The sequence below is a fragment of the Octodon degus genome, unplaced genomic scaffold (assembly GCF_000260255.1).
Source record: "Octodon degus isolate 3935 unplaced genomic scaffold, OctDeg1.0 scaffold00023, whole genome shotgun sequence".
NCBI lineage: Eukaryota > Metazoa > Chordata > Mammalia > Rodentia > Octodontidae > Octodon > Octodon degus.
Genome location: NW_004524599.1, coordinates 1,888,502 through 1,911,278, shown reverse-complemented (window position 1 = coordinate 1,911,278; position 22,777 = coordinate 1,888,502). Strand labels below are relative to the sequence as shown.

General features: G+C 41.8%; 1 long non-coding RNA gene across 1 annotated transcript in view; it reads left to right on the top strand.

The window, feature by feature from the left end:
* LOC111815892 overlaps window positions 1-22,777 on the top strand; it is a 34,313-nt gene that overhangs the window by 9,837 nt on the left and 1,699 nt on the right. The window lies entirely within an intron of this gene.

Here is a 22,777-nt window from a genome sequence, read left to right as displayed (position 1 = left end):
CCTCTAGAGATGGGGGTGCCAGGCTCTTGAGCTTCCCAGCTTCCAGAACTGTGAGCCAAATAAACTTCTATGCTTCATAAATTTTCCAATTTCAGAGGTTTTGTTATAACTACACACATAGACTAACATGTGAGTATTAGAGCCAGGTGAGGTAGAATAACAGGGAATGGAAGCAAAATAGTGTTCTTAGAGCGTCTTCTGGTGGGATATCAGGCCAGCAGTGGGTTAGTGGGCTTGTCAGGTGCATAGGGAAATGACTTTCATGGTCTCTGACACAGTTTTCACTCCTTCCATTTCTTTTCTTTTCTTCATTCATGTTTTGCTTCATTGCTTCCTTTTTCTTTCATTCATTTCTCCCTTCCTTTATTTTCTTCCTTCCCACCTCCACTTATAATGGTACAGTCAGACATAGCAGCCACTGGTTCTTCCTACGATGTTTATCTGCTTTGTATTTTCTCAAAACGCAAAGGCTAGCATATAGGTGAGGGCCAGGAGAGCAGAGAGAGCTGAGTAGATTGAGGAGGGGAAATGGTTGGCGCTGCGGATCCCAGCAGTGTGGGATAACAGACACGGCCGAGCTGCACTGTGGCAGGGAGGGCAGCGCTTAGCAGAGAGCAAGGACTATCTCGCACGGTAGCTCTAGGTAGCTCTAGCTCACCTTTTTAATCAGTTAAAGAAATAGTGACGTTAACAAAAATCCCCAAAGTGCTCCTGTCTCTAATGTTTTCTACCCTCCTACCTTTTTCTACCTTCCCTTACAGGGAAATGGCAGTGATAAAGAAATTTTTTGTGTGTGCACCTTATAAGAAATCATTATGTAAATTCAAGTATTGCTCAAATTAATTCTAATGAGGTTCAGGGGGGAAAAACAAGTAGCAACCCAAACTCTTTAATAAAGTGTTCTAAAAAGAAAAAAAAAAAAAAAAAAAGAATTATCGCCCACTTCTGCACTTCCTGCTTTTGGCAGGGACTAGAAGTGGAAATCTGAAAACACTGTGAGACAGTCTGTTCTCATGGTATTTCTAGCTGAGAACAGGAAGGAGGGGAAATCTCATATGAGTGAGAGAGCCTGTTTTGCAGTGATTAGCAGGCCAAAGAAGTTTTGCTGGGCAATCAAGCTTGACAGCACCTCTGCACATTTCATCTGCATTTGGTCAGCAGAGCAGATTTTTCCAGAAGGATCCAAACAAGCACCATGGAGACATGCCACCCATCACCATTCCTGAGTGGCTGGCTCTTTGTGGCTGAGAGGTTAGTGCTGGGGACCCAGGTGAAAGCAAGGTGGCCCCTAACCCTTAAGAGTGTGGTACCAAGTTGGGAAGCTAAGGCATCTATAAATAAAAAATAATTGCAGTTGAAAACTGCATACTGTAAGTGCTAAACGAGTCAGGCCGTCAGTGCTGGCGTGCAGCACGCAGTTCCTCATGAGTTTGCAGTTGCGCTCTGCCTCACCGCTGCATCCTCATCCCTCATCCTGAGAACATCCTGCACCTCCAGGCAAAGCTCGTTTCTTGACTCTCTTAGCCGCTTTTGCCCATCTCCAGTCACAACAGACTTCCCTGTGTGTGATGCCGATGAGTCATGGGGCTGAGTCACATTAACAATGAGCGTGTAATGATTAGTGCATGCTGATTGGCTGGGCATGCTGGAACCAGAAAAATCCCAAAGTCTAGACTGAGTTGTTTGTCCCTAATTACCTGCCAGAGAGTTATGTGCACCAGTGTCTAAGGTTGCAGCAGACGTTCCAGGAAACGCCCTTGGTCACTACCACTCCAGGTAGAGCACATAAAGCTCTGAAGTGTGTGTCAGTAGGATCTTTACAACAAAGGCCCATCAAGGACTCAAAAGGAGAGGTCAGTGTTCCTTCTCCTGCTCCCAACTGGAGGAAATGGGAGCCCCCTAGTGAGCGTACTCCTCTCACTCATCAAGTGGGCAACTGTCCTATAAAAAGTACTCTCGCTTTTCAATGTAATGAAAGGGATTACATTCTGAATGAAAGACTATAGTCAGTGCTTTCTGGAAATGACCAACACTACCATGTGTAATCAACTATTTATTTAAACCTGGGCACTGCACTAGGCTTAAGGAAAGTACTTACTAGAGGATATTCCGGGTAGACAGGTAGATACACTCTGAGCCCGTCACAGTGAATATGCTATGACGTTCTAACCAAGCTGGCTATTTCATGCACTGAACCAGTTGAGAGGAAGGAAAGCATTTTGTCTGAGTACTTCAGGATTTGTCTGGGTTATTTGTTCTGCATCTTTAACAAAGCCTAGGATTGTGGTCAGTTTCGTGTTGGAGGGACTGAAGTGAACAAGACACAGGCAGCCATCAAGGAGGCATACACGGGCCAGGAGGTGGACTAAGCAGGTGCCCAGACAGCACAGAGGTGGTAGGAGGATACTGGGAGGCGATGCTGGGGAGAGGAGCTGAGCGCAAACCTGGAAGACTCCCATGTTCCAGACCAGAGGAGTGAGATAAGGTCATTGCTTGCAGAATAACATGTTTTAAAAAATACATGTCCACTGTAGGAGAGACAAAAAGAAACACAAAGATGAAAGTAAAATTCACCCCCATTGTCACCCTGTGATAGCCACTGTGGAAATATTGTTGCGTGCCTTTCTAGCCATTTTTCTATGTGCTGACAGATGTGCTAAAACCGCAGCCAAATCCCATTGCATGGTTGGTTTTCTCTTATCTGTGGGTTCAGCACCTACAGTGTCAGCCAATCCCAGATTGAAAATATTGCAGAATACATTGCGTTTTTGCTGAATGTATGGATTAGTTTTGTCTTTCTCAATATTCTACGAACAATGCAGTACAACAAGTATTTATATGGCATTTACATTGCAGTAGACATTATCATTAACCTCATGATTTTGAGCATACAGGTAGATGCATATAGATTTTATGCAAATACATGCCATTTACATGAGGAATTTGAACATCCATGGATATTGGTACTGGTGGGGATCTTGAAAGTTGCCTCATATGCCAAGGAATGGCGGTTCTTTTCATTTAATAATATGCTGTGAAATACACTGTGATTATTTTCCTATATAGCTTGCTGGCCTTCTATGCTATAATTTTTAATAGCTTTATAATATATTGTTCTATGATTTCCTCATACTTTATCCAGCGTCCTGGAGTAAGACATTAGAATCATTTGCAGTGTTTCCCTGATATGAGCAATGATGTGATGAGCATCTTTATGTGTATATACATAAGCAGACGTATATGTCTATGTATATCATTGTATATACATATTTGTGTATCTTGCTATATATTTCCTTAGGATAAACTCTTTGGAATAAAATCACCAGGTGTAGCTGTGGGTATCCAAATGCTATAGTGGGATTGATACTAAGATTACAAAACACGCAAGATGAGAAATTGATCCATGAATCTCAGTAATGCTTGTGTTTTTGTCTTAGGCTGTTTTATATTGTGTAAGGATTGATCTTAGAGATAAAATCTTTGCCATTATGGGTTTGGTAGCAGAGAATCTTCCCAGCTATTGGGAGACATTTTGTCATCACCAGTAAACTTACTCTAAATGCAGCCAACGCAGCTCAATCCACCTCTCTTCGAAGTGCACAGGCACTTACGCAGCATTTGATGTTTTTCAGTTCCTTGCTGTATTATTACTCTGCAGGCTAAATCGCAATTTGGTCCTGATATATAATCCAATTGAAGAGCAAATAATAAGTTTGATAACATACAGTATCTCCGCTTACTTTTGGTTTCACTGTCTATAGTTTCGGTAATTTCTGGTCATTCATGGTCCTAAAATATTAAATGGGAAATAAAGAATTCATAACAATTTCATTTCACTTTGGTTTTGGTTCTGAGGATTAAGCCTAAGGCTTCCACATGATAGCTAAGAGCTCGGCCACTAAACTACATCAAGACAGGGTCTTGCTAAATTGCCTAGACTGGCCTTGAATTGTTGCTGCCTCAGCCTTCTGGGTAGCTGGGATTACAGGCATGCACTATCGTGCCTGGCAAGAATTCATAATTTTAATTTGCATACCATTCTGCATGGTGTGTAAAATCCTTCATCATCAACTTCTTTACAGAGTTTCTTCCCTGTATGCAGTACCTGCCTGCCAGTAACTTTGTACCCTTCTGAATAATCAAGATAAACTGTCAGGCCAGCGAGGTAGCTCAGCAGACAAAAGTGCCTGCTTAGGCAAGCTAAAGCAAGTGCAGGGACTGTGGTTCAATACCCAGCACCACAAGCCATGCCAGCCCTGCCCCCCGGGGCCAGAGTCCGGGCATAGAGGCACACACCTGTAATCCCAGCACTGGGGAGGCTAAAAGTAGAAAGATAACTATGAGTCCGAGCTGTGTAGCGAGACCCTGTAACCACAAAATACATATATAAAAAAAGCTAAACTGCCACAGGATCACAGTGGCTGTGGTCATAAACACTTACTGCAGTTCATGATGGTCCCAAAACACTCCAAAGTCCCAAAAGTGATGCCGGCAATTTGGACATGCATTTAAATTTCTTCTTTTAAGGTAAAAGGTAAAAGTTCTTGACTTAGCAAGGGAAGACACAAATCATATATCATTATAATCATTCTATTTTATCATTACTTATTTCTTCCTGTGTCTAGTTTATAAAAACAACTTTATCATGGGTTTGTACATATAGGAAAAAAAAAAACCAAACCCACAATGTGATCAGGCCTTGGTACTCAACTGCTTTGAAACTCATAGGATTTGGTGTTCATATATTTCAATGTGAAAATGTTGTCTTAGTATGTGTTTGTTTAGTACTGGCACTCAAGCTAAAACTTGTCCGTTGCCTGTTGCCTGGTGACTTGATACCACTCCTACCCAAAATGGTTTGCTTGAAGTTTTGTGATACTTGTAGTTTTTGATGCTAATTATTATTTTAATTATTATTATTAAGTATTATTATTTTTTCTTGCCAATTATTGACAAGTACTGAGATGCACTGTATATGTAGGGTTCAGCACTATGTGTATTTCAAGCCCCTCTCTGTGGGTTTGGGAAACATCCCATCTGGGTGAGTACTACGGTGCAACTAGTGTGAACATTATTTTTTATCTTAGCTATGTGCATACCATACTGCCTTCTTTCAGTATAAAATTTTTTAAAAATCTTACCTTTATTAATATGTGTTTGTGTACATAATGATTACATTCCTTAATACAGGTATCAAAGGGGCCAAGTAAGAGAATGAACTAACAACAAACAAAAAGAAAAGCCCGGATCTTTTTGTGGGGAGTTGGTACCTATACGTAACACACAGATTCTTCTGAGTTACAGCTTCCACTAGAGTGATCCATCGTAGCTATCATATTTAGGGTGAAAATTTCGCTTGACTTCCAGACAGGGGCACAGACATTGTCTTAAACATACAAGAAGGCAAGCACGTGAGGCTAGGTAGGAAAGGCAATTTGTTTATAAGGTTGTCAAGGTCTGCTTTCAAAATTGTCAGTTTATGAAGTCCACAAGTACAGTATTTCTTTACTTTTAGGATCCGGGCTTTTCTTTTTGTTTGTTGTTAGTTCATTCTCTTACTTGGCCCCTTTGATACCTGTATTAAGTGTCTATTCTGAGTCATGGACGTGACCCAGACAGTGCGTTCAAACCTTACAGTCTATACATGGATATCCAGATTTATAGCAGCAAAACTCCTGAGAGCTAAATGTGGGAGCAATCTAAGACTTCATCAACACAAGGGTGGATAAAGAAGATGTGGTATTTCCACACAATAGATACTACTCTGCCATAAAGGAAGACCAAGCTGAGGAATTTGTAGGAGAGTGGATGTAACTTCTTGAGACTATGTAAATTGAAGTAAACCAGACACACAAGCTTAAATACTGCATGGTTTATCTTAGATGAACAACTCAAGTTACAAATAAAGAGAAAAATGAAAGATAGATAATAGGAGTAGGGAGACCTTTCTCAAATGGGAAGAAGACCAAGAGATGGAAGGAGAGTGAGGAGGGAGAAGGAATGAGAAAAGAGTTACAATGTGTTGTGTGCATGAGGATTATACTTAAGCGTGCTCTATGTGCTAGTAAGTGGTCTATTTTAGGGAACGTCCTGTGTGCAGCTCAGAAGAATGTATATTCTGATGTTGTTGGGTGGGACACTCTGTAATGTCTACTAAGCCTATTTGTTTACAAGTTTGGTTCAGTCCTGTTACTTATTTACAGATTTTTTTGTCTAGTTGATCTATCTCTTTGTGACAATGGGGTGTTAAGATCCTCCATTACAATTGTATTACTGCTTATTTGATTTTGATGTCCATTATTGTCTTATATAGTTGGGTGTTCCCATATTTACCGTATATGTATTTGTGATTGTTGTCTCTTCTTCTCAAAGTTTTCCCTTAACAAGTATATAGTGACCTTCTTTATCTCTTTTGATCATCCTTGACTTGAAGTTCACATTATCTGCTTTTTTCTGGGTTCCTGTCTCATGAAGTATTGTTTTCAATCCTTGGATTTTCAGTCTATAAATTTCCTTTTGAGTTAAATGTGTTTCTTGTGTACAGAACGTTGTTGGATTGTGTTTCTTGAGCCACTCGGCCAGTCTGTTTCTTTTGATTGGCGAATTGAGGTCATTTGCGTTAGTGGTTATAACTGGTATGTATTGGCTTATCTTTGTCATGTTATTTTCCTACTGTTGATTCCTTACTTTTTCCGTCTGTTTAATTTCTTGTCCTACTTGGTGGTTTCTTTCTGTTTTTGTTCTTGGAATTGTGGTCACTTAATGGAATATTACTCAACTCTAAAGAAAGACAAACTTGAAGCTTCTGTAGGTAAATGAATGCAACTAGACGCCATGCTCATAAGTGAAATATATCAGACTTGCATGTGTAAATGTTGCATTGTCTCTCTAATTAAAAAACTGGAAAGTAAATATAATTCAAAAGGTGTAACAGATATTGTAAAAGACAAAGAACTGCTCAAAAGGGAAGAACATCTGGGATGGAGGAAAGGAGAAATAAAAGAAGGGAAAAATGTTAAATGAGGTAAACCAAACGCACAAGCTTAAATATTGCAATATACATGGTTTATATGTATATACACACACAAGACAGCCAAGATAATTGTACTACTAATTTCTATTAGTATACTGAAAGGAACACTTAGTGCTTATATTGTTTGATCAATTTTGCATGCCTGTATCTGGTAATCTGAGCAACTACTTTGAATTATATGCAATATAATAACTATTGCCAATTTTCTATCTTGTTTTGAAATTCTGTATCATTTTTATTGTTTTTTCCCTCTTTAAAATAAAAAAGCGCTTACAGTCTAGTGCAGGAACAGGTAAGCAAAACACTTATATCACATAGGGTGATAATTATTAGGGCAGGGACACAAGGTACTGTGGCATCCCTTTTTGTCTTATAATTTCTTTGAGTCTTCCACTCCGTCCTTTCCTTTCCTCTACCTCGGTATTTCCAGGAAGGACTTGGATGTAGAGCACAAGACGCTGGCTGAGGGATCCTTGGGGCTCCCTGCTCCGTACCACACCCTGAACGCGGCTCTGCCCAGAGCCTCTGTGGAACAGAGTCTAGACCACACGCGGAGGCCACTTACCATCTGCTGAAACACATCAGAAATGTCGATCAAATTAATAAGCTAAAATATAGCTCAGATGAACAAAATATGTGTAAATTTAAGGTTTTTAAATGATTGAAAGTTGGAAGCCTATCAGCTAGATTTAATTATTGTTTACATACGGGTGTCAGAGCCTGGATACATCAGAAGTGATACATAAAGATAGTCCCGGGAGGAATGGGGAAGGTTAGTAGGGCCTGGCACTAGTGGCATGAAAGAAGGTCTTTTTTTCCCCATAATTTTATTGAGAAACAAATAGCAATGAGACAGTTTCAAACCAAATTGGTAGGACAGTTTCAATACTTAACACATTGCATACATTCTTCCTAGTGGTTAATTGCTGTACAAGATGTGGACTTGATATCCTATTTACAAACACCATTAGAACAAATTCCTCTATTCATTAAGAGACTGTAACTAAATATCTATCCTAACCACTTTGAATACACAGATACAAAATGGACATTCATCTGTATCCCCTTTTATTGTTAAGTTCCATCATTTAAATATTATAGGTGTGTAAACTCAGCAAAATATTCTAAAAGAGTTCAGTAGTCCATAAGAAAGAAGGTCTTTTACTCCTGACATGGGTAATTTTTTTCAGCAATGGAGAATGAACCCAGGCGGGCTGTACTGTTGATCAACATCACCACGATCTCCCCAAGTTACCCAACTGGGCTCAAACTCACAGTCCCTCTGCCTCAGCTTCCCCAGGGCTGGGTTATAGATGTGGTCCACTATGCCTTTTTAAAAAACAAGATCATAAATAATTTCATTTTTCTCTAGTTTTAAAATATTTAAACATAATCATATGGTTCTTATGTAATTTCAAGTGGGAAGAAAGAATAATCAGGACTAAAAAGCAATGTAGGATTGAATAGTGCCCCATGATGTTGAATTTCTAGTGAAAGATTGTGTTTAATTTTTAGTCCTATCCTACTTAAAAAGTTAAGGAATTTGGGGCTGGGGATATGGCTCGGTGGAATAAGCACTTCCCTGGCAAGCACAAGGGCTTGAGTTCAATCCCCGGTTCCGGGGGGAAAAAAAGTTAAGGAATTGGCAAAAAGTTAACCCTAGAAACATTAAATATTTTTCTTCAAGAGGATATGAAGAGCTGGAGATATGCCCGTACACTAAGAAATGGCAAGTAAGGAGTCTATATTGTAAAATGAGAGCACACACAGCTAGAACTACACAAACATATATATAAACAATCAAATATTTATTTTTAAATAACTTCTCACATGCCAACATTTTGGGGTCTGAAGTATTTCTACGATAAGATCCGCATTCACTCAGTGGGTTCAGCTCTTCCAAGTGCTTCAGTTTTGGTTCTCTCACTTTGTCCTCCAGGGATCCAGTGGGGGAAAGGCACTTCTCATTTTTCAGGGAGAATAAACCATGCCTAAGAAACCCTGGATTGGACCTGTGTGTCACTGTGAGTTCTGGGGGAACGAGGGCCAGAACAGAGTCTCTTAGCTCAACCTCCAGTTCTCAGTACTGTAATAAACTGACACAATGCATTTTCTGGAGTAGCCACTTATTTCTCAGAAATTTTTGTAAATGTTCCCATTATTTTTCTTTCCTTTTCTTCTTAATTTTTTTTTGGTGAAATTTATCTTAAAAAGGCAGCCAAATTTCTCTATGAGCCACTAACCACCATTCAGCACCTTTTAAGAGACAGCCTACTCCCCCAGAAGTAATTCTACCAATGAAGATCTTTCTAGAATAAAGTGCTTAATTAGTGCTATGCACCATCAAAGATGCCTTCCAGGCTGATGTCCAAGGAGGCCCCACGGAGGGGGAGGAAATCCTAATAACCTTTCCCTCAGGGACTCAGCTGATTTTCTGTGATGATTATGGACCATGAGATTATTTTACTCAGTGCTTAAAATATGCATCAGTACTACATTAGCCTTACTATAAGGTAAGCAGCATCCCATTTACTAAATCAATTTTTTAAACCGGTGTTATCTGGTAACAGTCAACAATCTACTTGGATTCGAGAAATAACAGGCTTTCTAAAGGTAGTTTCATAGTATAGAAATGAACTTCTAAAATGTCAGAGTATTGTAGTTTATAATAAAACCTATAGTTTACTCTTTGTGACTTCTGTGAGCTATAAAGACACTAAAAATCAAACTGCCTCTCCCATCCACCCCACCATAAGCACAGGCCAAAAGTCGTAAACAACTGAGATTGCTGGCTGTGGCAATTTAAAAAAAAAAAAAAATGGGAAGAAGTGACAAAACAAAGTAAAATCTCCATTTAGCTGATTTGAACTTTAAACAATATATACATGATCAAAAAAATCACATGATACCATTAAAATGAACTTTTCATATTTTAGATTTTTTGTTTGTTTGTTTTTGTTTTTGTTTTTTGGGGGAACTAGGGATTGAACTCAGGCCCTTGCGCTTGCCAGGCAAGTGCTTATTCTACTGGGCTATCTCCCCAGCCCTTGTATATTAAAAATAAATTTAATCTGAAAGAAAATTTCCCATGGAATTTTATTTAAGGCCAAAACCTGCATAGAAAAATGGAACTTTGTGTAAAAGTGATTACTTATTTAAAATAAAGCAAAACTAGCAAGTTATTTTTTTTCTTCACAATATGCAAGTAATTAAGTCCCCCAGCTAAGCACCTCTCTGTCCCCATCCGTGGGTTAGTCAACGAGGACCCTAGAGGGGGAGTGGGGATGAGAAGGGACAGGAGACACAAAGAATGAAGACAAGACAGGATTCTGATCAAGTCTTGTTTATTCAGGGGAGGTGCTGGGTATATATAAGGAGTGTAGGAATGAGGAAATCTTGGCTCTTGGGGTCAGCAGGTATCTAGGCAACAGAGGAAGGTCCCACCCCTGGGGGATAGCACTTGATTCACGGGGAATGGGCAAGGCGGGAAGGAGCAGAAACTTAACTCAGCAGGGGAATAGAAACTTAAGAAAATGGCTGACATTATTATAAAATGGATACCACTTAATGGCTTCCCCCACCTCTCTGCTTTGGTTAGAAAGGCATGATTCACCCCTTGGTTCATCACCAGGAGCTGAGTGACTTGGAGGATGGAGGTGATTCAGGCTAGGGAAGTTGTCCTGGTGCTCATGGGTAATCCCATGGACAAGGTCATTTTTATGTCCTGGCTAAGTCACAGACCAGGGCGTGCATTGCAGGCTTAGTTGCGTCAGCACAGGGTGCCCCTCGTGACCTGCTGTCAGGGGAAGCCCCAAGCCCCACCTCACGTCCAGTCACTGCTCAGGTGCCTCCAGCGCTGCTGAGCTCAAGTGAGTTCTGTGCCCTCTTCGCTTGACCCTAGGCTGTAAGTTTGTTCACAAGGAAGAGGAGAGTAGAACAAATACAAAAATGCCAGGAGGAGAAGTAATGGAACCCATCTGATCCACACCCTCCTCAGTGTGGGGAAGGAGGCCCCTGGGCAGGCAGCACGGGCTGTTCAGGTGGGGGCTGAACACCAGCATCTGTGTGCGGAGGGCTAGAGTCATCTGACTCCGGTCACCAAGGCAAGTCGGGGACTCCTCCAGCAGATGTTCCCCGTTGTCTACAGTGCTCAGAAGGTAACTTGCTTCCTCTGCTACTATGGGGAACAGCCAGAATCCCAGTGTCTGCCCTTCCCGTCCTTGGTCGTGGCCCCAGGTGGGGCATCGATGGGCACTTGGAGGAGGAGTAAGATAACAGGGGCATCTGAGAAGCTTGTGCAGGGCCACCCCCGATGGCCCCAATTCTGCCTCCCTGACTTTCTTGGCAGCAGGAGCACTCCTGCGGGAGGCGCTCTGGGACGTACACGCTTGCCCTGCTAATCTATGTCTGTCGGTGACCAGCATCTTCACTGTTAAAGATGTGAGCACTGCCATTGAGACTGCAGATAAAATTTTTAGTTAACAATCTGAGCATGTGGCACAAGCCTACAATCCCAGCAGCTGGGAGGATGAGGCAACAAGATCATGAGTTTGAGGCCAGCCTACACTACACTGTGAGATCCTGTTTAAAAACAATAAAAATCTAACAATGAAAAGCACAAACACTGGACTTCTTTGTTCCTAGGGCAGAATCCTACAGTACTGTAGGCAAACACACTCTTCCCCTATACATTCATTTTAACCTTCAGCGTAGTTATGTTGGCATAGTACGTTCATTAGCCCACCCTCGTGGAGAAATGAGCAGACTCGTCCCACTTCCTGGACAGGAGCACCTGCTTCTTGTATTCTCCAATTTCATACTTCCTTTGACCATGCTAGTAAAAATAATTATGTAAAAAGCCTCTAGCAGCTCTTAACATTTGCAGTTTGGGTCACAGATGAACCGAAGCCTTTAAGAAGTCTGAAAAGGAAAGCTCTCTACGGTCCTTATCATTGGTGTGACATAGGCCAAACATGAATTCATCTGTTATTTTAACTGGGCAGCATTCACTCAGAAAGCTAAAAGCAGTTGTATCTAAGTCTTTTAAAGTTTTTTTAGCCCTTGACTCATGTTTTATCCTCTCAGTTTATGACAACCTGAGTTTTAGCCAGACAAACAATACACAGAGAGCATAAACAAATTGAGCCCTATCATTTTTATAGTTGAGGAATATACTTGATAAAATTTATACATTTCCATGGACATAATGCACTACATTTCAACTGTTTAGAAATCTAGTAGCATCAGGAGTTACTTCTCTGAGCAGGCTTTAAACCTTGAGCAGAGTTATTGGGGCATCACAGATATAGTTTACAGAGAGATTTCAACATGATTATGCCTCATAACAGCCAACAAATAACCCTTAATCAGAAAACCTGACTTGCAGGTGTTGAAGGTTATCAGTGAGCTGCTCTGTGCCAGGCTTGCTTTGCAAAATACATACAGATGGTCTCATCATGTTGTCCTCGTGTTCTGGAGTTTCCAAGACATTGTTTTCCCATAGTCAGCTGGGGAAACTAGTCAGGCTCTGGCAGCAGCAGAGTGGGCTGGGGATACCATGGGGGCTTGGTGGGAGGGACTTCATGCTCCTCCTAGACTGTCTGGAATGAATAAACAAGCACAGTGCTTGCTGCGCAGATGCAGCACTAGGAGAAGTCTCCTTTCTCAGCCTGCTTCTCGTTAACTGCACCCACAAAGACATTTTGCTGTGACTGGTAAAGACCGATATGAAGCAAGTTGTGGGCACGTACCCCAAGCCTTGACCACCCCCTGAAGTTTCGTAATGATGTATGGTAATAGGATAAGCTAGCCTGAATAACAATGTTGGCACTGGAATGAGGCTCAGTATAATTTTAAGTGATGAGTCCATTTGAACTTGCAGCTCACCTGAAGAAGGGTGGAGGGCAGATCACTGTGTATAGAGCCTGGGTCCAGTTATGCAAATGATTCATGCAGGTGCACAAGCAGTTTCCAACTGTGGTGAATCCAACACATGCATCCTGGTCCTTAAGGAGTCCTCAGGCCAGTGAGGAGGAGGAAAAGAGGCAATTCTAAGGCACCCTGACAGAAAGTAAGAAATAAGCTGTGATGCCATGTTGTAGTAGCGGATTGGTCGGACACCCAACTCAGGCACAGGACAGTAAGAAGACTTCCAGAGCAAGAGTGCAGAAGTTAGATGCTCAAGGGTGAATAAGTCTTGGCTGTGGGTTTCAATGGGAGAAACCAACCCTCTAGGCAGAAGAAGGCTCATGCTTGCTATGCCAGTCAATCTTAATTGGCAACTGGACTGGGGTTCATCCAGTCTCCTAAGACTCTTGGAGAGGTCATTGAATCATGGGGTGCTATATTCATCAGTGCTATTCATAGCTGGATATACAGTTAGGAGATGGGGTCCATAGGGAGGTGGGTGATGGGGGCATGGTCTCTCGCCGACACTTTCCCCTGTGCTCTGCTTTCCCACCACAAAATGAGCAGCTTTGCTCTTCTTCAATGTTCTTGTCCTAGAGCCAGCTTGCATGGACTGAGCCCACCGATGCTGTGAGCCAAATTCACCTCTCCTTTACACGGGGGAGGGGCTGTCATGTGTTTTGTCTGTTGTACATCTAGGCTTAAAAAAGTCATTCTTCCTTTGGAGGTTGTTTCCTGTTTATACTTACCATCTATAATTTTGCAAAGAATGATGCCATGACTAGGTACGTGATTATCTTTTAGACATGGGACTATGACATTCAAATGATTGTGTGGGCACAGAATCATCATTACAATGCTCCCAATACAACAGTAATGATAAATAGAAATACCATTAATTGGAAATTTTTAGGTTCTAGGAATCATCTTAAAGTTTTTTTTTTTTTTTCTTATTGTTGTTTTTGTCTTTTTCAGATAGGGTCTCACTATGCAGTTAAGGCTGGCTTTGAATTCACTTTGTAGCCCAAGCTGGTCTTGAACGCACAATGATCCTCCTGCCTCAGCCTCCTGAGTGCTGAGATCACAGACATGCACTACCATGCCCAGCCCATCTTAAAGTGTTTGTAAATTATCTAATTAAATCTTCTTGAAGTAAGCCCAGTGACTGTCCCACTTTACAGATAAGAGGGCTGAGGTTTAAAGATGTGAATACCTTGCTTAGGTCATGCAGACACCAACGAAAGGTCAAAATTGTAGCACTGGTAAGTAATTTTTTTTTTATTTTTTAAAGAATCCAGTACACTTTACTTATTTATTTATTTTCATTTTTATGCATTTGAGACATGTTCTCACTACGTAACTCAGACTCATAGTGATCCTCCTGTTTTCAGCCTCCCCAGTGCTGGTATTACAGGTGTGTGTCACCACAAAACTGGGGGCAGGGCCAGCATGGCATGTGGTGCCAGGGATCAAACTCGGGTCCTTGTACTTGCCTAAGCAGTTGCTTAGTCCGCTGAGCTATCTCACCAACCCTGATAAGTAGTTTCTAGGCCACCTTTCTGTTGTACCTCATCTACCACCTCCAAAAGGCCACAATGAAGGATCACATCAATAATATTCTATCAAATTAGATGGGAAGTAATTTGCACTGGAAAGACTGCTTCTTTTTTCTGTGTCAGGTGGGCACCTTCACTGGCTTGTGTGAGTGGGAACTGGTGACAGTCTCACTCCAAGCAGAATGGATATTTGCCATATTCTGATGGTTTAAAGAACCTCACATTCAACTAAAGAGTGATAATAAAAGACTTAGACAATGACGTTGGAAATTTTTGTCTTAATGGAATAGTCTGGTGGAAAAGGTGAACTATAATTATTAAGGAGAGCAAAAGATGCACTCCCATCAAGGATGGGAGACTGTGAAGCACGGGGTAAGATAATAAATTTTCCTGTTCCTTTGACTCTGGGGTAAGGCTCGGATAAGTTGGCTAGAGATACATCTGGCCTATGCAACAATACCGCATGCATTAACAAGATTTTATTCCGTCTAAACAACCGAAATTGCTTCTCAGCAGTACCTTCCTTAATTATATTTTAGAAGTCCATGCCCTTATTTGGAAAATCACCTTTAACCTCAGAATCTTACAGGCATGATGGCAGGTTAGATCCATACCACTGTACAATCAGGGATTCACTGCTTTTTTGGCATATTTCTAAGCCCATACACAGAGCCCATAACTTTCTGTTCGAGAATATTTTAATCTAACTCAGTGAGCACATAACTCTTGACATACTAAATAAAAGGGTTGACTCACTCCTCACTCTGGAACCAATGCTGTATTCTTGGTGTCACCTTACAAAGCCTGAGTGTCTTTAAAAAGAATCTGCCCCTTCCTGAACTCCCGTGAATGTCTATCTACATTCTGTCTCTCTGAAATCTAGAAGCCTGCTAAATGGTAATAACCAAAAATAAGACGTTGCTGTGGGGAACACCAGGCACACTAGGTTAAAGAAAGCAGTGAACTTTCTGAGGGCTCAACATCTCACCCTTTCCTGGCTCCACACCAGCTCCTTTTCCCCCCCTCTCAAAATTGTGGAACCAATAATAAGACCAAGCAGGGCAGAGAAAGAGAAATTTATTCTTGGCCAAGCATAGGAGAACTTGGAGATAAATTTGCAAATTGACTTCCTGAACTGTTGGGGATCAGGAGGGTACAGCTATAGTATAAAAGAAAAGATAATGAGGGATCAGCAAATAAAGAGGAGCAATATTTATATATTTTCTGGGAACAGGCTGAGGTTATCTGAAAATTTGGGTGTTACCTCTTTGCTTTCCTTTTACAGTTTTTCTGGGCATTGCCATGGCAACTGTCAACTATCACAGAAACTGTCAACTATCACACTGGGAGGTGGTCATTTAGGCTGCAGATAGGATTACAATGAAGTTAGCGATCGTCTTGTCTGCTAATTGCCCTGGTAGTCCTCTTAGATCAAACTGGTTTGGGCCAACCCACACAAAGGGGAGCCCATGGTCTGTTGTCATCCTGTCCTCAGAGGTAAGAAGATGAGGGAAGGTAGAAATTCAGCAAGGTAAAGCAGGCCGTATGAGCTGGGCGCAAGACATCAATTAGGTTTAACCTCTTCTCCCTAGACCAGCCGGTGCTGGGGGGAAGGGAAAGCTGGCTTCAGAGGAATTGCTGTGCCCACAGCCACTTGGCCTGCCCACTGCTGCCTTGGCTGATGTGGTCATGGATGTCCCCGGGTGGGGGTAGCTCTGCTCCTCCTTGTCCCCCAGCCCTGTGTCTCTCTTCTTAGTTCTGGTTGGAACACAGGCCGCAAATACATTGCTAACATTTAAGTGCATCTGTTGCACAGACAGAAGCGCACAGAGGACACTGGGGAAATTTCAAACCACATTTCAGGACAGAGCTCATAAAAGCATGCGCCATCTGTGGAATTCTGCTCATATGCATCACTATAAGGGGAGGCAGGCAGCAGAAAAGGGAAAAAGGAGTGAGAGAGAGAGAAAGCACTGAGTAGTAAGGATTTCAAACCAGAGTCTCTCCCTAGATCAGTTCGCAGGTGGAAGTCGAGCCAGGATAGAGCCCAGATATCCTTGCACTGAACACTTTGTCCTGTGGGGATTTAGTTGTGCAAATCCGTAACTGCTGACTCTGTTGTGCCTGGGCATCTAAGCACCGCTCCCCCTCCTGCCTCCTCTCTTTGCTGGCCCCGTGCAAGCAGGCGAGACTTCCCCATCTTCCTTCCTGCTTGTTTGCCTCTGCCTTGAGGCTGAGCCCAGACCAGCTCTCTCACTGGCATCATCCAAGTGAAGAAAAAAAAAAAAAGAGAAAAGAAAAACCTAAACCCAAACCAAAATTCCTGATCATTTTCTGAGCAGCATTTTCCACTTCTCCAGTGCAGGAAAGGAGAAATTTCTTCAGAAGCCCTTTCTAGACAATGGCTTTCGTTGTCCAACGGGGCTTTGCATTGTTTGTGACTTTTGTTCCTCTCCACAGTTCAGTATACTTCAGGGAAAAAAATTCTGTTCAGCACTTTTCCACTCATAATTCAAGCAAAAAGAGTCATGCAGTCTAATAAGGATAATTAGCTCCGACCAAAAATAATAAGGTTGGCATCACAGAGGCCCCTCCGTGCACTCTATCCATTTATCGCTTTGTGTACTCTCTGTCAAGGCTAATTGCTAGTCCTGTAATTACTAACCTGTTGAAAGAACAAAGGGAAATTCAGTGTTGTCCTTAAATAAACAACGCTGCTTCTTTCCATATCATCTCAATAAAACTTTCCTGGAACAAATCTGTCCTCCCAATCGGATGGTGACCAACTCCTGCTGTTTGTCCTCAGGAATGTTGATTAGCTATTATAAGAATGATTTGCAGTGGGTACGCATGGGTGGGGATGAATATCTTTAATTTAGATCCTTGTACAATAAAGATAGCTGGGAGCAATGATTTCATGTTTAATAAGGCTTAACATTTGTGCAGCTTGTTTCCTTTTCATTAATTTGTTAACCTTGGCTCAGTGTGGGCACAGGCATAGTGTAAATGACCATGTGCTTCCCCTGTTAATGTGTCTTAATCCGGACCAGGGGACACTTGTCTTCTCTCTCAGAGGAGAGATCTGCTGATTATGCCCCGCCAGAGTGGAGGGAGTAAATACAGCTCTCTTTCCTGGGGGCAAAGCACCCTGGGAAGGATGGAAACCCATTCTAATTGTCCTCTGTTTCCTTCCTCATGCATCTATCTGTCCCTCCTGGTGCAGGTACCTCCTGGCCTGTCTCTGGACCTCATCTACCAGGAACAATTGTGATGCTTTGCATCCACTGCTAAAAGAAGAGCCCTGGAGAACCTGGCTGTGCAAGATAGCACAGTGTCCTTCGAAGCAGAACCCTGGAACCTAAGCTAAAAGTTTCCAAGCAGAAGTGACAGAGAGGAGAGGTCACAGCAGATGCAGATGTATTTGTTCTTTGATCCAAGCAGCAAAAAATGAATCTCTTATCCAAAGATAAAAATAAAAAAATGTGGAAGACACTGCCAGGTCACTGCTATTCATCGGTAGCACTTTGAACAGTAAGGAGGCTCAAAAGCTGAGGTGTCACTGTGCCTTCCAGAGTGGGGATGGAAGTGAGTTTTGGCTGGGTTGGGAGAAGGGATTATTTCAAAGAGGAGGTAGTGGCCTCCAGGGGGCAGCACTGGTTCACTCTGAACAAATAGTGTCAAACACCATTGATCACTTTCATGGCCAACGTAAGCAAGCTTGTAGGTTAGGAAATGAGCTAGACTTTGGAACTTTGTCCTTAGTCTGTATTTTGTCTTTCATTAAGCATTTCACAGAATCACTCACAGTAATCCTTTTCAGATTTACTGCTGTTCCCATTTTAAAGTATTGGTACACATATGTAATGTACTTAAATTCTTTCTCCTCTTTTTCCTCCATCTCCATTTTAATTTTCCAGCCTTGGATGCACTAATTTATCTTTGAAAACCTTATGAATTTATTTGTCCTCTACACAGATTGAAAATCAGACTAATAGGCCCAAGATCACATAAAACATGTAAGTCAAGGTATACTTTTTGTTTTTAGAGAAGTGGACAGACTATTAGCTAAAGATTATTGGTGTGAGGCATTTTATTAGCTATCAACTAAGGATGTTTAAAGAGAAAAACTGGATAATAAAATATTGATTAGATACTATGAGAAATAACAAATAAAGATAATCTGTCAGAATAAAACTTCTAAAATTTTGTGTATGTACTGTTTCCTGGAAAGTAAGATATATGCAGGAAAAAGTTTTAGCATTTTAGAAGATATGGAAAATTACACTAGAACTTGTTTTCCAATAGGTCTTATTTTTTGGGAGAAATAGAGTATGTATATATGTATGTGTGTGTATATATGTATATGTACATATATGTGTATATATGCATGTAAGTATTACAGTACTGGAGATTGAATGTGGGAGCTTCACATGGAGCTACATGTCTAGCCCTTTGCTCATTTTTTCTTTTTAAACATGCTCTCATTACATCCTCAAGTTGTCCAGGCCAGACTATATTGTGTGACTCCCTGCCTCAGCCTCCCAGAGTACTGGTATTATAGGGCATGTGCCACCATTCCTGGACAAAACTGCTTCCTTATATAAGTGTATAAGTGTCCACAGAAGGATGATTAGACTTCTGTTTTGTTTTGTTTTGTTTTGTTTTAATGGTACCAGGGATCTAACTCAGCACCTTGTGCTTGCTAAGCAAGCCCTTATTCCACTGAGCTCTCTCCCAGGTCCCTAGACTTCTGAATGGAAGCAATGAATAGCACTGGAATCACACTGGTAAAAATGCCTAGCTTCCAGCTTAGCCATCAAAGCAATCTGGAAACATAATGACTTGCCTTGGAAGGTCAGAGCATGTGCCATTTCTGTAGAAGGGAATGTAAGGGCCAGGTGGACAGTTAGTTCACTTAGATGACCTCTGGATAGAATTTTATAGAGTACAGAATCTTCATATCCTTGTCTCAGACCCCTGTCAGGGAAGCTGGAGCCTGTGGCTCTGTCTCATGCTCTGAATCAGTCATAGGAGAGGGGGCTGGGGATTGAATACCCAGTGAACCAGTGGAGCCTAGAGATCCTGGATATGAATTTAAAAAGGAGCTGACCTCTGCATTTGGGATAAAGGCCACTGGAGAGGTGCTCTTAATTCAACTGTAAAAGATCTCCTGGAAAAAGGACATGGAGAAACAGCAAGGACCTTATTAGATGCAGGGCTGTAACTGATTTTGGGTGCACACAGTTAGTACAGCAGTAGTGGACTGAAATCCACCCTTTGTAGGGAAAACATTCATGCCCCATTTTGCAGATCAGGAGCCAGGGCACAGATAGATGATGCATACTTTCCCAAGCCATACCTCGGGCATAGTGCAGAGCCATGTGTGAAGTGGGATTGAGCACCATGGTGAATGTTTAAGTCAAAAAATCTACACATTGTCATGAATCTTTCTCAAAATGCTGCCTCTCACTTTGAGTGCACTTATTGGGTCATTCTTGCCATGTTCTGATGCCATCTCTAGGTCTCAAAGTCCCCTTCATGTCTTTAGTTACACTGTCATGGCCCCCTCCATGTCCTGAGTTGATTCAAAATCTACATCTTTCATGGTTCTTTCAGCTTGGGGCCAGAGCTGGGAGCTGTATGGTAGCAGATCTTCTAAACAAGGTGAATGAGGACACACCCTGAAGTTTTTACAAGCCCACCTTTCCACAGAGTGGCACTCAGCTGTACCATGTACTCTATTTATCTATCTATCTATCTATCTATCTATCTATCTATCTATCTATCTATATCTATGGTCTCACTGTTTTCAGCCTACCCAGTGCTGGGATTATAGGTGTGCACCACCACACCTGGACTCAATCACTGGCTCAGCACGCTTAGGGATGAGGCCTGCACAGCATGCAGTGCCCCAGGGATCAAAACCTGGTCTACTGCGCTTGCCTAAGCTATCTCGCCAGCCCTTGTCTTTGACTTTTAAACCATTGTACATAGGCCTCCACACTCTAACAGGAGGCTCAGTTTCCCAAAAGCTATTGTGCCTCACACCAAGTTGGAAGAGTAAGAATGGGATTTTTATTTTGACCCGCGTTCTACCACATAAATTGAATATCCTTATGAATTATCAAAATGGCAATGAGACTCAAAAAGAGGGATTCCACATCTTCATGCCTAGGGCCTTTGTTGAAATTGTTTTGTGGGACATAAGGAATTCTTGGAAGACTTTTTTGTGTAATTTGTTATGTATGTAGTTGTGTAGCTAATTATACAGCAAGGGAGGTAATACTCAAATCCCCTGGAACAAAGTAAATGGTAGAGTATAGTTTAAGCCACACTTGGAACAGCTAAAGTGAACTTCCTTTATTCATTGTCTTCATTCTGCCTTTAAACCTCTTCTTCCACACCATCAACCAATTATCAATAGTTATATTCCACCTCAATTTCCAACTCACTCAAAGACATGTTTCTGACTTCCCACATCACACTGTATAGCTGTCGGAATGAGTGAAAGCCTCTCCTTGACACTTTTTACTGCATGTTGTGGGAAGTATAAAACACTTTATACACTGTTGCTGATGTCATCCAGTCAGGAAGATGATACTTGTACACAGATAAGGGCAACAGGACAATCAAATAATGCGATGTCAGACAGCGGTTAATGTCTGACACTTGTTGTAGATAGCAGGAGAAATCTACATTCAGGAGAAAAGAGTTTCTGGGCTCAGGCAGTCAAGAAAGTTGTGTCCAAGATGGAAAAGAGTAATCCATGGTGCTGAGTTTGCACAGAAGGCAAGCTATGAAACTAGACCCAAGTGGGCTGTGTACAAGTTGTGCTCAGAAGTGGCCATTTAGCTGCAAAATGGCTCAGCCTAACTGCACCACGCTGAGACCACTTTTGTATACACAACATTTTGTTGCTGTTCTGTGCCCAGGTACACTGAAATGGGCCCATTTATGCAGTAGGGTGTTACAGCTGTAGCTGGATTCAGGTGGCAAACCAGAACTAGGGGAGGCAAGGCATTGGGAATTTGAATGTTTCCCCCCAGATTCATGTGTCTTGGTTTCCAGCTGATGGTGCTCTTAGGAGTTGGCAGAAATTTTAGCCCTAATTGGAGTAAGTAGATCACTGAGAGTGTGCCTTCGAAGGGACCCACATCCCCTCCTCTCATTTTGCTTTCTGACTGCCCTGCAGTAAGCTAGGCTTTGTTCTTTCACATGCCCCCTACTGTAATATGCTGTTCTCCCAGACCAAAAGTGAAGAGGACAAGAAACCGTATACTGAAACCTCTAAAACCATGAGCCACAACAAACCTTCCCTTCCCAGTTATTTGCCTTAGGGATTTTTGTCATAGTGACAGAAAGCTGATTAATAAGATAAAGTTGAACATTAATGGGAATGTTAACTTGAAGGCTAACTGGAAACAGCTGAACCACCCTGTTATGCTCTGTGTCTAGTTGTCCCCTAAAGCCTCATGTAGTCATGGGGCGGGGACTTCTGGAGTTTGAGATTAACTCATGATCTACTAGGATTATGGGTTTTAGTACTGCTGGGATTTTGGTTGTGAGTGCTACACCCTGCCTGGGGCTGATAGCCTGAATGTACCATAAGTGAGACAGAGAGACAGACCTCCTCTCTGCAGCCATTGTTGCTACTCCTCCATTTTGCTCTTGCTCTTTGTTGCCGCTATGAAAAGTTGTTCTCTGCCCTGTGCCACTCCACCTAGGAGCCAGCTGAGTATAGACTGAAACCTCCAGTGACTGTGAGCTAAACACACCTTTCCTTCCTTCATTTTGAGCGTTAGGTATTTGTCCCAGTAAAAGAGAACAGTAACTGAGATGCACCCTGAACACAGCTAGGTTAGATTTCAAGAGAAAAATGATGGGAGAAAACTCAACAGATAAGTGGAAACAGGTTTGCTTAGGGTGCCAGTAAGGACAGGTACATAAACGCTGGGTATATGGAAGCTTTAGAATGAAGTCTATCTTCTGCAGAACATTGCCAGACTTCAAGCTGGACCAGAACCAAGAACTGAGTAGGCAAAGCCATGAAGTACAGAGTATGACCCTTTATACCTCTGAGTTCTAAATCCATAGTTTCAAGCAATCATTGACTGAAAATATGTTGTAAAAATTATTGTATCTGTACTGAACAGGTGCAGAGATTTTCCTTGTCATTGTTTCCTAAACAATTGAGCTTAATGACTATTTATATAGAATTTTCATTGTATTGGGTAATGTAAGTGAGACACAGATGATTTACAGTTTACAGGAGGATGTACAC